This window comes from Canis lupus, chromosome 38 (assembly GCF_048164855.1).
Source record: "Canis lupus baileyi chromosome 38, mCanLup2.hap1, whole genome shotgun sequence".
In the NCBI taxonomy this organism is placed as follows: domain Eukaryota; kingdom Metazoa; phylum Chordata; class Mammalia; order Carnivora; family Canidae; genus Canis; species Canis lupus.
The window spans coordinates 9,301,558-9,315,283 of NC_132875.1; the positions used below are offsets into that span (position 1 = coordinate 9,301,558).

The following is a 13,726-nucleotide window of genomic DNA, read 5'->3' on the forward strand; positions in this document are numbered from 1 at the left end:
AGAAGAATAGAAATAAGACTGTGGACGAGCCATGGAGGTGTCATGGATAGTTAACTATGGTTTCATTTTGAAAACCTTTGAAATCATGACTCTAGAATGCAGAGAGCTTAGATGATAAGAGCAGCGACAATGGAGTCCAGCTGTATGTTTATGCATCATTTCCTAGTTCTTCAAGACCTTCCACATCATCTTATTTGACCCTCAAGATAGCCTTGTAGTAAAGGCGTTGGCATCTCTCACCTGCATTTCCAAGGCAAGAAGACTGAGGTGCAGGGAGGTTAAATCATGCGCTTTGGCTTTAAAATCAGGACTTGTGACACTCCTGGTTCTGAGTACGTCCCATTATACTATACTTACCTACTCCTAACTCTCATTTTGCACTTGAGAAAACTGGATCCCAACGAGGCCAAGCAATGTATCTCAAATCACGTGGTATGTCAAGAGCGGTATCAGAAAAACAGTGCAAGCCCCTTGACCTACAGCCCAGCACCGGCACCCACCCTAGTTCCTCTCTCATTTTGCCCAAACCCCAACAACCAGGGCATCAGTGATGAACATAGCTGATGAAACTCTGTTGGAATTACTGCTCTGAGTTGTGAAAGCAGGCATGTGAAGTCTGAAAGCCTTTGCAGGTGATTCCAATACCCACCAGGCGTGAGATCAGCCCATGGCAGGGCCTGACCTTGAGGCCAAGAAAGAGGTGGGGAGGGAGGGGCACCACCCAGAAACCTCAGGCCAACCCCCTACATACTCTTGGGTTTGGCTCTGGCCCACATTCTCACTCCCGGGACGCCAGGCCGAGGGAGCCACTCCAGCAAGGCTGTTTCACACCTGCCTTCTGACCTCTGGGCCGACCCTCTCTCCTTACTGCAGGAAGTAGGGAAGCGGCCGTGGGAGCCAAGGGCTTTGTAACACATCCTCTGCCAGGACTGGGATCTGTTTCCTGAGCAGCTCTTACAATTTGAGTCCTGGTGCTCGACATGCTGGTGCAGGGAGCATGTCTTATTTCCTGCTCTCAATTCCTACTTCTGGGAGTTTTAATGAAGACCTGATCATTCTCTGTGGGCTGAATCTTGGCACAAGACCTTCCTGGAAATATAAAAATGTCACCTGGGCTTGCTTGCACTTAGGTAACTCTTGCTGGAGCAACTTAGTTTGAAAGAAACCAGGAGACCCTTCTAGTCCAAATATTTCAAACCGTTTAATTCTCAAACTTGCACAAACTATTATGGCTCTTTTGCAGTTGATTAAATTTTCTAGGACCACAATTCCTGGAGCTAGTCTTGCTTTATAAAACCTATTTAAGAGTGAGTGTTCATCTAGATTCCAAATTTAGCACTTCGCATTTTCCCTGCATTCTGCTGTTGCCAGGAAATACTGGAAGTTTTACTCGTTGGGTGGACAACTGGAGTTTTCAAATTACATTGTATGATTTTCTCTGCCTTTCTTATGTAAGGGGAAACATTTTTGCTGTACAAATGTCAGTTCCAAATTTCAAAATCTGAATCCTAGAGGATGGAGTTCGGCTTGTACTCCACTGTGTCCTTCAAGATGACGGCTCGAGGGATGGCAAGGACATGCTGTGGAGGAAGGTGTGGCCAGAAGGTGAACACGTAATCTATAAGGCAGGCTCAAGGACGATTGCGAGGGTAAGAAAAGATGATTAGAAGGTAAACTTTTTCCTTTCCATTTGTAGTATTTGCCCTTAAGGCACCAAAGGGGAGCTCAGAGATAAGCCAGCAAAGTTGCTGGATTAATAGATTTAGAAGACCATGGGCTCTTTGGATGGACACTCTTGACCTCTTTGGAGGTCATTGCCCAGGGAGGCCAAGTGGGTGCCAGAAAGTTTAACAGAAACATTGTTTGAAATCCAAGGAATGTTGGAAATGGTTTAAATTTTTTTTTTGATATTTTTAAATTTTATTTTATTTATGATAGTCACACACAGAGAGAGAGAGAGGCAGAGACACAGGCAGAGGGAGAAGCAGGCTCCATGCACCGGGAGCCTGATGTGGGATTCGATCCTGGGTCTCCAGGATCGTGCCCTGGGCCAAAGGCAGGCGCCAAACCGCTGCGCCACCCAGGGATCCCTTTTTTTGAGATTTTTATTTATTTATTTGACAGAGAGGGAGAGAGGGCATGAGAGAGAGTAAGTGCATGCATGAGCAGGGGGTGGGGTGAGGGTAGAGACAGAAGCAGGCTCCCCACTGAGCAGGGAGCCCAATGCAGGGCTTGATCCCAGGACCCTGAGATCATGACCCGAGCTGAAGGCAGACACTTAACTGACTGAGAAACCCAGGTGCCCTGGGAAATGGTTTAAATCTTCACGGAAATTTCTGTAAGAGTGCAAAAGGAATGGTTACATTGTTTGACATAGCGAAACACCCTCAATTTTTCATTGGTGATTTATCCACCACAACCTTATCCTCAAGGCAGTTTCTAGGGTGACCAGATTAGTTATTGTCCAAATTGGGACATTTTTAAAAGTGAAAGAGGTGCTATTAATACTTACACTGGAGTAATAGGCTTATAGCAGGCCTGTACTCAGCAAATGGGGATGAATTGTCATCCATGGCTCTTCCCACTGCTCCATCTTCTATTTCTCTCAAATTCTGGCATCCTCTGAGCCATCTACCTTCACTGTCCCTCCCAACTAACTAATCTGTGGGATTTCTTTTGTTTTCCAAGAGGAGCCAGAATGTAAATCACTGCTCTGCCCATTACTGGGATCAGCACAACAAAAACCTGGTGACTGTTGCATCCCTTTTGCCCCCATTCCTCTCTCTTATTTATGTTTTAAAAGAAAGCCTCCTGGTTTAGAAGCAGTGACACTCCAGAACATAAGCACACCCAGTGCCCAGATCTTGTTTTCTAAATACTGTTCTCCAATAAAATGAACAAGGCTTCCTTGGAGAAATAGCTGGTTCTAGGATTAGAGCCTGGAAAATACAAGACTTACCTGGAGAATCTTGTTGTGGCAGGAAATAAAGAAGTGCTCAAAACACTAAAGGATAGAGGCTTGTCAAAGGGACATAAACACCAACCCGAAAGAGCTCCTGATGGCCAAAGCTGGGACAAGTTGAATAATTAAAAAATACGTATAGTATTGAATTGTAACCCAGAGTATGAGATAAATATACATGAGCCCATACAGCTAGAGATAATGAGATAAATACATAAATAAATGCTGGGTGACGGGCACTGAGGAGGGCACTTGATGGGATGAGCACTGGGTGTTATTCTATATGTTGGCAAATTGAACACCAATAAAAAGTAAATTTATAAAAATAAATAAATAAATAAATAAATAAATAAATAAATAAATGGAGGAGAGAGAAATCTTCCTTTCAGAAGAATTCCAAAGAATATATGTAGGTGTCCTATCCCCCTGGGAAATGGAGCTTAATCCTCCTGCACCCTTGCACCCCAACCAAGTGTGGGCTGGACTTAGTGACTCATTTACAATGCATAAAATATAGAAAAGGAAAAACAGTAATTTTACTGTAGAGAAACCTTAACCAAAATTATCAAGGTGAACACCCCTGGTGATGTCATGTTGCCGTCATATACCCCCTGAGTAATGACATAGGGACTTTGTTTCTGTGAATTCCCCAAACCCCATAACCCATGTCTAACTAGGATTAAAACATTCAATGATCCTAGACTGAAGTATATTCTAAAAGTTGCCTGACCAGTGCTCCTCAAAACTGTTGAGGTCATGAAAAACATGGAATAACAGAAATGCCCAGAGTGGAGTGGCATTCAAGATCTTTCTCAGCTTGGCCAAATTCAGACTTTACACAGGCAGTACTTATTCTTGTCCTCAACATCTTTTTTGTTTCAATGTAGTAGAACTTCTTGATGTTCTTTTTTTTTTTTAAAGATTTTATTTATTTATTCATGAGACACAGAGAGAGTGAGAGGCAGAGACACAGGCAGAGGGAGAAGCAGGCTCCATGCAGGGAGCCCGATGTGGGACTTGATCCTGCGACCCTAGGATGACGCCCTGAGCTGAAGGCGGTGCTAAACCGCTGAGCCACCTGGCTGCCCTCTTTTTTAAAAGTATTTTAAAGTCATCTCTACGCCCAATGTGGGGCTTGAACTTACAACCCTGAGATCCAGAGTCACATGCTCTACCAACTGAGCCAGCCAGATGCCCCAAGTACCTGATGTTCTTGATAAGGAAGGGCCAAGGCTCAATGCTTTTCTCCTATTGGTATTTCCCAAAGTAAGATTTGTGTACCATTGTTGGTATGAGTGATATTCATGGCATATATAGGAATATTTTCATTCTGATAGTTACAAATCAATTATAATGTATAGTAGAAAATGATATCATTAAACCTAGGATTTCATTAATATTATTATTAGCACAAGTTTTGTTAAAACAGTGGATCAGCTTGAAGTCAATATAAAGACAAATATTATACATGCTATTATATAATAATACAATTAAGAGATGGCCAAAACTATGAAGGTGTTCCATGGAACCTGAAGTTTGGGAAACACTGTACTGTGAGTGTGTAATTAAAAAAAAAAGAAGTTTTTACTATGGCAAAATTTCAAGCATACCGGAAGTACCCAGAGGGTACCTATCATTCAGCTTTAATTATGATAGAGCAGATGGCTTAGATCTGCCCTCTGGTCCACCACAATCTGTTCCAGCTTAGTGAACCAGAAGAAGCCATAGAGATTCAGTGCCCAAAGTCCCTGTTTCAAAACAAAGGGCTCTGAAACCCACCAAGGAATTTACACTTTATCATGGGATGTCAATGGAATTATTTGAATAGAGAAATAGTGCTATGGAAGGGTTGCATTTCAATTTAGGAAGGATTTATTTGACAAGGTATAAAGTAGTATCATAAGACACTATGGCTGGGATGGTTTTTACAAATCTGAAGTTTTATATAATTTTAAAAGCACTGATTATTAAGGACTATATCTTTTTTTTTCAATTTTATTGTGAAATCATTGACGTACATCACTGTATAAGTTTAAGGCATCCAGCCTGATGGTTTGATTTACATATCTTGGGAAATGATTATCGCAACAGGTTTAGTTAACATCCATCAGCTCATTTAGGTACAATACAAAGAAAGAGAGAAGAAAATTAAAAAAAATTTATTCTCCTTGTGATGAGAACTCTTAGGATTTACTCTCTTAACAGCTTCCCATGTACCAGGAAGCAGCGTTAGTTGCAGTCACCATGTTGTACTTTACACACCTAGTACTTATTTATCTTATAAATGGAAGTTTGTTCCTTTTGATCACCTTCCTCCAATTCTCCCTCCACCTGCCCCTTCTGGGAAGCACAAGGCTGATTTCTTTTTCTAGGAGTTTTGTCTTATTTTTTTAGATTCCACATGCAAGCGAGGTCATATAGTATTTGTCTTTCTCTGACTTATTTCACTTCGCAAAATGACTTCAAGGTCCATCCACGTTGGGAATGGGAATCCATGCTGCAAATGGTAGGTTTTCCTCATTTTTTATAGCCGAATCATATTCCCTAGTATATATACTCCACACCTTCTTTATCCATTCATCTACCGATGGGCACTTGGGCACTTAGTTTGTTCCTATGTCTTAACTGCTGTAAATAATGCTGCTATGAACATGGAGATGCAGATAACTTTTTGAGTTAGTGTTTTAATTTCCTTTGGATTTATTTCCAGAAGGGGATTGCTGGATCATAGGGTAGTTCTGCTTTTAATTTTTTGAAGATCCTCCATCGTGGAAATTTACAATCCAACAAGTTGGATTGCACAACAGTTGTCTAGTGCACAAGGGTTCCCTTTTCTCTGCATCTACGCCAGCACTTGTTATCTCTTGAAGGCCATATGTTGTTGTAATGCAGCCATAGGTCCAATCAGATCTTAGCACGGAAAATGTTCACTTCCTCTCCAGTATGGCAGACACACAGGAAAGAGCACTGGGTGTGGGGCTTCTGGGTGGCTCAATCCGTTAAAGGTCTGCCTTTGGCTTGGGTCATGATCCTGGGTCCTGGGATCGAGACCTGCATCGGGCTCCCTGCTCTGTGGGAAGTCTGCTTCTCCCTCTCTTTCTGCTGCTCCCCACCCTGCTTGTACTCTCCCTCTCTCTAAAAAAAAAAAAAAAAAAAAAAAATACTGGGTGTGGAGTCTGGCAGCTTCAAGGTTGCGAGTCTGCAGCTCCATAATTTGCTGCTTTCTAGCTATATAACCATGGGGAAGTCAGCTTACCGCTGAGCTTTTCTTTTGTCTAAGCACGGTGTTTCCTATACAGATCTAATAAGATAATAATAGTTGTAATTATGACACCAGTCCAGAGCATCCACTCACTTTAGATACACTGCTCTGGTTATTTGGCATTCCTTTACAATGGCTCCCCCCTCCCACCCCTCCACCCCCAACACTTGGCCCTAAGTGAGTGTTTTTACTTGGGTGGGTGAGGAGATAGATACCGACCATTGCAGAGAGGTCTTCTAATAGAGGGAAGAATAAATAAATAACAGTAATTTAAAACTTTGGCCTGCAAGCCTCTTGCTCCAAGGGAATCAGCAGGTTACCTCTGTTGCTTCCTGTGATGATGTGGAAATAAATAAATCTTGATTGCGGGAGGGGATGATGTTGGTGAAGTTCCTTCCTTTGGCTGGCAGAAATAAGAAAGTATTGAAATGTATAGCAGCAATTCTCCTGGCATGCTTCTTGCAGAGAAACAGTGGGATCTTGTTGGAAATAGTTACGCCTTTGGAAAGAGAGAATTTCCTCAATTAGAGGATATAAAACAGTAATGAGAATAAGCATTTGGTAAATTCAGGAAATCGATTTCAGCTTGGAAATCCCAAAAGGGAGTATGGTTTGTGGTGATAGGGAGCAATTTTGCAGGGCTGACCCTTGGTGAAAGGGAACTTCTGATTTGAAGTTTTAAAGCTCCAAAGGACTAATGCAAAGTGGAGAAGAGAAAATGACATCCATGGGGATGCCCACTAAGACATTTGCATGCTGTAAAGCAATTGCCTGCTGGCCTAGGGGGTTTGAAGTTTCGGGCCTGCATCCTTTTTTCATTTCCACCACCGAGTACAATTATTCCCTGAATCCATTCCTATGAAATGTAATAAAATAAATATAGGCCAGATTGAACTTCCTCGATCAAATCTTCATAATATTTTAGAGGAGGAGATGCTATAGTTAGCATAGTTAGCAAGTAATTAAAAACATTTTATTTTTCACCACATAGAAAACAGCACAGAAAGGATTTGCCAAGATCTTAGCTCAGTAAAGAGTTCTCCTTCCTGGTTATGTTCTGGTGCCTCCAGGAGGCTCACGTACAACACTTGGTTGGAATATTCTCAACATGAGCAACATTGGTAGAGTGACCGGTTGGCCTGATTCGTCAGAGATTGTCTTAATTTTAAGCCTGGCAGATCAAATCCGTTTTGCAGGTTCTAGAAGCCATGGAGCTAAGTGAAGTGGGACAAAGAATGGGAATTTGACCTGATAGATTTGGAAAAGCATAGCTTGTTGGGACTCCATGCTTGTGCAGGCGTGTTCCAATCTGTAGCACCCTCTTCAAATCCCTATTCCTGCTGCTCTCTCTCTGAGCACCTGCAGGTCTCCCCAGCACGTCCTGATCTTGCAGCAACTCCCCATGAACTTCGGTTTAAGTAAATTGAAGCTCCCTCTCATGTGGTTCACCACCCCCTTCCTCTACCCAGGCTGCCTCCTCGCTGGTTCCCATTGCTTCTGGTCTTAAACTGGACTCTCCGGGAGACCAAATGACTGGTGGTTCTGGGCACACAGCCTGACATTAGGCTCAGGCCCTGCCTCCTGCTGCAAGCGCCCTTCTGTCATCCCTTCCTTCCAAGTGTGACAGGTTAATTTCCCTCCATCCTTCAAGACAAAGCTGTCATTCTGCAGGAAGACGTTCCCTGCCTGTTTGGCTAGCCTCTTACACTCTCGTATGATCTTAGACATCCTGCAGTGATTATTTTTACTGTTTTAAATTATTAAATTTAAATGAAATTATCTGTTTATTTTCATCCCCCTCATCCTTCACCTGCTGAAGTTAGATTGTAAGCTCTTTGAGGGCAGGAACTGCACCTTATTCATATTTTTTATTCCAGGGTCTTGACTATGGAAGTAATTTTTGATGGATTTTTGAAGCCAAGTTGGATCTTGTCCTCGAGTGGCTCCTGGTCTAGGGAGGAGACAAGGAGCAGGACAACAGTGACAATACAGGATCATGGTGACATGTGCATGGGGGTGTGTTGGAACATAGAAACTGCGCCCTCCTCAGTGAAGCTGATGTCTACCTTGATACATTGATATATGGCCAGATTTTAGGTGAGATTTTTATTATTGCTATCATTGGATTATTTTGTTTTGCTTTGGTTTTATTTATCTTTCTCCCCCCCCCCTTTTTTTTTTAAGAATTGTTTATTCAAGAGAGAGAAAGGGGAGAGGGAAGTTGGAGAGGGAGTTGTAAGCAGACTCTGTGCTGAGCATGGAGCCCAATGCAGGGCTTGATCTTATCACTGAGACAATGACCTGAGCAGAAACAAGAGTCAGACACTCAACCAACTGAGCCATCCAGGTGCCCCTGTCTTTTCCTTTCTTTATGCTTTCTTCTCTCTAATTTCCTATAAAGCTTTGAAATAAAAAGCTTCACTTATTGATGGCTTCAGCCTTGTCAGTTATAAAATAAGAGTGAGTTTGTAGCTGATGACTGAAGCTCCTTCTAGACACAACTTTGACAACTTTGTGACTCTCCAACGGCTGGAAAATGAGGAGACCCGTGGATCCAGGAGGCCTGTGTGAGGGAATATTAAAATAGGACTCTTTGTGTGTCTAGTTTAACCGATGCCCAGAGCTGAGAATGGTTTCACAGGTGGTACAGCACCTTCAGGGTATGTGTGACAGACTTTCAACATGATTCCATTACCTTTCACTCATCACCCACCTCAAGGTTATAAAAGATGTTGGAGGTTATTCATAGAGAGACTGGAGGGCACGGATTCCTCTGGTGAGGGTTGTAGCCTGTCCTTACTCCTTCTCAGGGGCATGAGTAGAGAGTCCCCACAACTTAAGCCATGCACAGGGCCTCAAAAGGTTGAGTCAATGTGCCCAGGAGCTTGGAAAAATGTAGGGTCTGGTGTTTGATGCCCTCCTATGTAAAATATAGTGTATTAATAGAAAATGTGAGGTATAGTAAGGCCAACAGATCAGGAGACTCCTATCATTGAAAAGATAGGTTGTTGGGACACCTGAGTAGCTCAGCGGTTAAGTGTCTGCCTTTGGCTCAGGCCGTGATCCTGGGGTTACGGGATCGAGTCCCACATCGGGCTCCCTGCATGGAGCCTGCTTCTCCCTCTGCCTATGTCTCTGCCTCTCTCTCTCTCTCTCTCTCTCTGTGCCTCTCATGAATAAATAAATAAAATCATAAAATAAAATTAAAAACAAAAAAAGAAAAGATAGGTTGTTATAGTTCCTGAGAATGGGGCATGGCACCCCTTGGGGGTGGGTGTCCACTGGGAAGCACCAGGACAGTCAGCAGGTGGAGGGACAAACTGTGAATAAGAGGCTTTATTATGGTTTATGTAGGAAGGAATGGTGACACAGTAAGCAGACATAGAATTAGCCAGGGTGAATAAACGTCGTGGGCTCTGGTCATAGGGGCTCTCCCTACTTGATTGGTACCTGGTTCTGGGGTGATTGGTGCAGGTAAATAGTGGTGTGGAGGGTAAGAGCCTGATAGAGGAGGTGTGTGGGGATGTGGGCTCTAGATTGGTTGGTTTTATATGTGACAGGTGCCCTCGCGGGTAAATTGTTTATGGTCTCTAGGAACTGGCTACCCCTTGGAGGCCCAGTCTCTCAGGGTCAGGAAGTCCTCGATGTCCCAGCATCAGACAGCAGAAAATGAAAGGGATGGTTACTAACCCTGCTGGGGAAGTCTGAAGTCACCAGGTGCAGGCTGAATCCGTACCTGTGTGGAGGGAGACAGATATGCTGGGAATAGCTTGTTTACTCAAACGCTGGGAAAATGGGCAGGTTTCCTGGGGCCCAGTGTGGAGCCAATCAATGCAAGCAACTTTTTTTACAGGTATCCTTCCCGGGAGAGCCTCCTGCAGAGGCACAGGAACTGCACAGAGGGGTTGGTAGTTAGCAACCCCAGGCCCCCCATGCCCGTGAAAGTGTCCTAGGGGGACAGCAGGAGGAAAAGCATGGCCCTTGCTAAGGAGAGGCCTTTAAAGACCCCATAAAGGGAGCCTGGGTAGTGGAGTCTGTTGAGGGTCTGACTCTTGGTTTTGGCTCAGGTCATGATCTCAGGGTCATGAGATCTAGCTCTCCCCCCTCCCACCTCCCTGTTGGGCTCTGTGCTCAGGGTGGAATGTGCCCAGGAGTCTCTCTCCCCCCCCCCCCCCCGCCCATGTGCTTGCTTGTACTCTGTCTCTCTCAATTAAATAAATAAAATCTTAAAAAAAAAAAAAGAACATACAAAAATCTATGAAAAAGAGAGTATGCTGGGTGCCAAATATATAACTGTGCCTGTCAAATGTGACTTTTTTGTACTCTTCCTCTTATCGCTTCTTCCTAGGCCTGATACTAGAGGAACAGCAGGTACCAGATGGCGGAGGAGGTAGATTAACAATGGGAAGTGTCTCCTCCTCCCCAATGGCCTCTGGGATTGGGCCCGAGCTGGGGGGTCATGAGGGAGGAGGACAAATTTCCCACTGTACAGGAATTTGGATGTAATATTCATCTGGACTGGTGTTGGGTGCTTATCAGTTGCATGTTATATTCCCTAAGAGTGCTTGGGAAAGCTGTGGGATCTCCCCAGGGTGTCATCTGGGGTGAGAGAGAGGACTTGGTTATGGGGCTGGTTTGTGGAAGCAATAGGGGAGCAGATAAAGCCCTGCTTTGGTGACGCCCCATTGTGTGCCAACTTATTCGATAAACCTGTCATATGAGCGGTCAGTGTGACAAAGTGTTTTTCAAGCCCCCTGTGCCCGGAGCAGCATCCCTGGAACTTAGGGGATGATAACTAAGTAGACAGGACATCTGTCCTTAAAGTGCTAATGGTTTAGTGGGAGGGAAAAACAGGCCAGTCCACTGTGGCCGCCTGCCTCTTCCAGGTCTCCCCGTGGCTGGCTGGTTTCTCCCCCACTTCAGGCCCCCTTGTCCTGCCGTGAGACTTAGGAGCTCAGAGGTGTTGATCACCTGCCCGAAGACCCTGGCACGGTCTGCAGCCTGCAGACGCTCACTGGGCTCTGGGTACTGGTGCCCAGTGGCTGGACTTCTGGCAAGACATGCGAAACATGGTGATCCTGGGTCAGTTACCCCACCGTCGAGCCTATCTTCCCAATCACTGCTTGGAGATAAGTAACTCTGTGCCTTGAACTTGTTGTAAAATGAAATGCAACGTTGGTTACGTGTTTGCCAGAGTGCCTTCAGACTGGCGGCCTTCCTACCCAGGAGTACTGTTATTAGCATCCGTGTCAACCTCCCCTCCTCCCCTCTCTGGCCTTCTCCCTCCTGTGGTTGGTTGGTTTGAAACCAACTGGATAAGTTTCAAATGGCTACAGTCTGAAGACTATCTTTATGGTTAGATGCTTCTATGGGGAAAGAAATGGAGAATTTTTTTTTTTTTTAAAGAAACTAAGGAGTAGTGCATGACATCATTCTTAATAAAACAGAGTTAAGGAGTCCAACTGGAAAGGTTGATGACTTTGTAGTAACTTTTTTTGTGTGAGTGTACCAGTGAGATTAGGTGTGTCAGACACATTTATATTTTGCAGAAGGGAGTGATTTAATTTTCCTTTGTCTATGCTGTCCATGAAGCCAATTATACCTGGGATTTATAACAACTGATTAGTTTAGTGAAACAGGAAGGCACTTGAAAAAATTAAAAAGAAGAATATGGTTGTCATTCCCTCATCAGGTGATCTCCAACTGCCCTTTGCCTTCCTGGTGTATGAGAACTGGTTTTCCCAGAGGGAAGTCTGAGGTGTTTGATGCTGTTGCCTCGTTTTCTAGTGCGATTAATCAACAGCTTGTCTCCAACAGACTGTTTGGGTCTTTAGGATGAGAATTATCTCCTTTACTTTTTTTTGTGTGTTTCCCGTATTCTTTGGTAATTAAATCACTTAATAATTATTCATTTTCTTTGTCTTGCAAGTGACTCTTGAATCATCACAAATCGATTAAAATAAGTTCGTGGCACTTTTAATGTTAATCCTTTTTCCACATAATTCTTTGAACATAACTACTTGAAAATTGGCCATCTCTGTATTTATTAACCAGAACAGTTCATTTTCAAATCCTGCCATGTAACAGGGAGTTCCCCGCGTTCTTTTTATTGTTATGGCCCATATGAGACCTGATGAGTAAATGAGATCTATCCTCAGACACATCTTAGCATTTGGATTCACACAGATTCTGAAATTCAGAATTGATAATTAATTTTAAAGTCTGATGTGGAAATATGTGCCCACTGAGAATTCTCCTGAGCTTGTTTATGGAAAATAAATATTAATTTTGTTAAACTGTATGCATTTGCATTTATTTTTCCCAAATCCATTAGCTTGCTCAACAAAAGGCAAATAGAAGCAAATGCTCCTAGATTAGCAACTTTTTAAAAAATTTCTCTCAGGGATATTTTTAATAGAAATGTGTGTGTGTTTGATAAATATATATAAATTTGGGGGTGGTGGTATCAGCTTACCCTGTCCGTTGAAATGAGAGCTCCTATTTAAACATACTCTTTCTGGTTCATTTTCATTACATTGTCTGAGTAGGTGACCAATTTGATGGGGCAGTTCGTCACACACACACAAGACACAATGTAAGGCCAAGGCCTGACTGATTGGGCTGGTAGAGATAAAACAAACCACCTTCAGATTCAGACCATTTATTACGTATACAACAGAAGAAACAATAGGTATGCAGCTCCCTGTGATCCTTATCTTTCACACCGGAAAGTACGACCCAGACAAAGGGGCTGGATCTTTGCAACCTGACTTATGGATTCCCCACTACCGAAGAGCCAATCCTAAACTGCAGCTACATAGATTTATATTCTGCATTTCTGCTGTGAGGGAGGCATGCCAAAGACTCCATATCGCATCAGAACCTGGGAGGCGGTGATGAGCTGTCTCATGACAGCCTCTCAGGGGAGGCAGGGAGGTGAGCAGGCTATGGCCTCCCAGCAGCTCCCCATGGGCCTCCCATGCTCTTGTGTTCTGGGAAAAGCATGAGCCATTTTGGGATGCCTCAGATGATCTGTGCTTCAAGCTTTTGCCTGCACGGCCTAGGGGATATGTGGAAGGTTGCCAGGGCGCCGTGGTGAAACTGCTCCCCTACACCATCTTTTTGAGAAATGCCCCCTGCGACGGGCAAGTGAGAAAGAGTGTAGCAGCCTTTTTGGTTTCATTCTGAAGCTGTGGCTTGTCCTGCTGGTCCAGTTTTCTCAGAGCTGCTTGGAATCCGTAGTGAAGTTTTCTATGGACAGATCTCAGTTACTGGCTGGGAGACCAGAGGTCTGTGATGCTTGACCTCAAGAGGGTGCCCAGTTGATTAAGAAAGTAGAGGATTGGTGATCCCTGGATGGCTCAGCAGTTTAGTGCCTGCCTTCAGCCCAAGGCATGGTCCTGGAGTCCTGGGATGGAGTCCCACATCCGGCTCCCTGCATAGAGCCTGCCTCTCTCTCTGCCTGTGTCTCTCATGAATAAATAAATAAAATCTTAAAAAAA

At 43.9% G+C, this 13,726-nt stretch overlaps 1 long non-coding RNA gene across 3 annotated transcripts in view; it reads left to right on the forward strand.

The window, feature by feature from the left end:
- The first annotated feature begins 1,384 nt into the window (after positions 1–1,384).
- Positions 1,385–13,726, forward strand: part of LOC140626730 (uncharacterized) — a 47,804-nt gene continuing 35,462 nt past the window's right edge. For 2 of the 3 annotated variants that reach the window (XR_012025778.1, XR_012025779.1), the window contains exons 1-2: positions 1,385–1,670; positions 8,102–8,321. This is a non-coding gene — a long non-coding RNA (uncharacterized lncRNA). The remainder of the gene's footprint in view (positions 1,671–8,101; positions 8,322–13,726) is intronic. The other variant, XR_012025780.1, reaches the window with a different exon arrangement.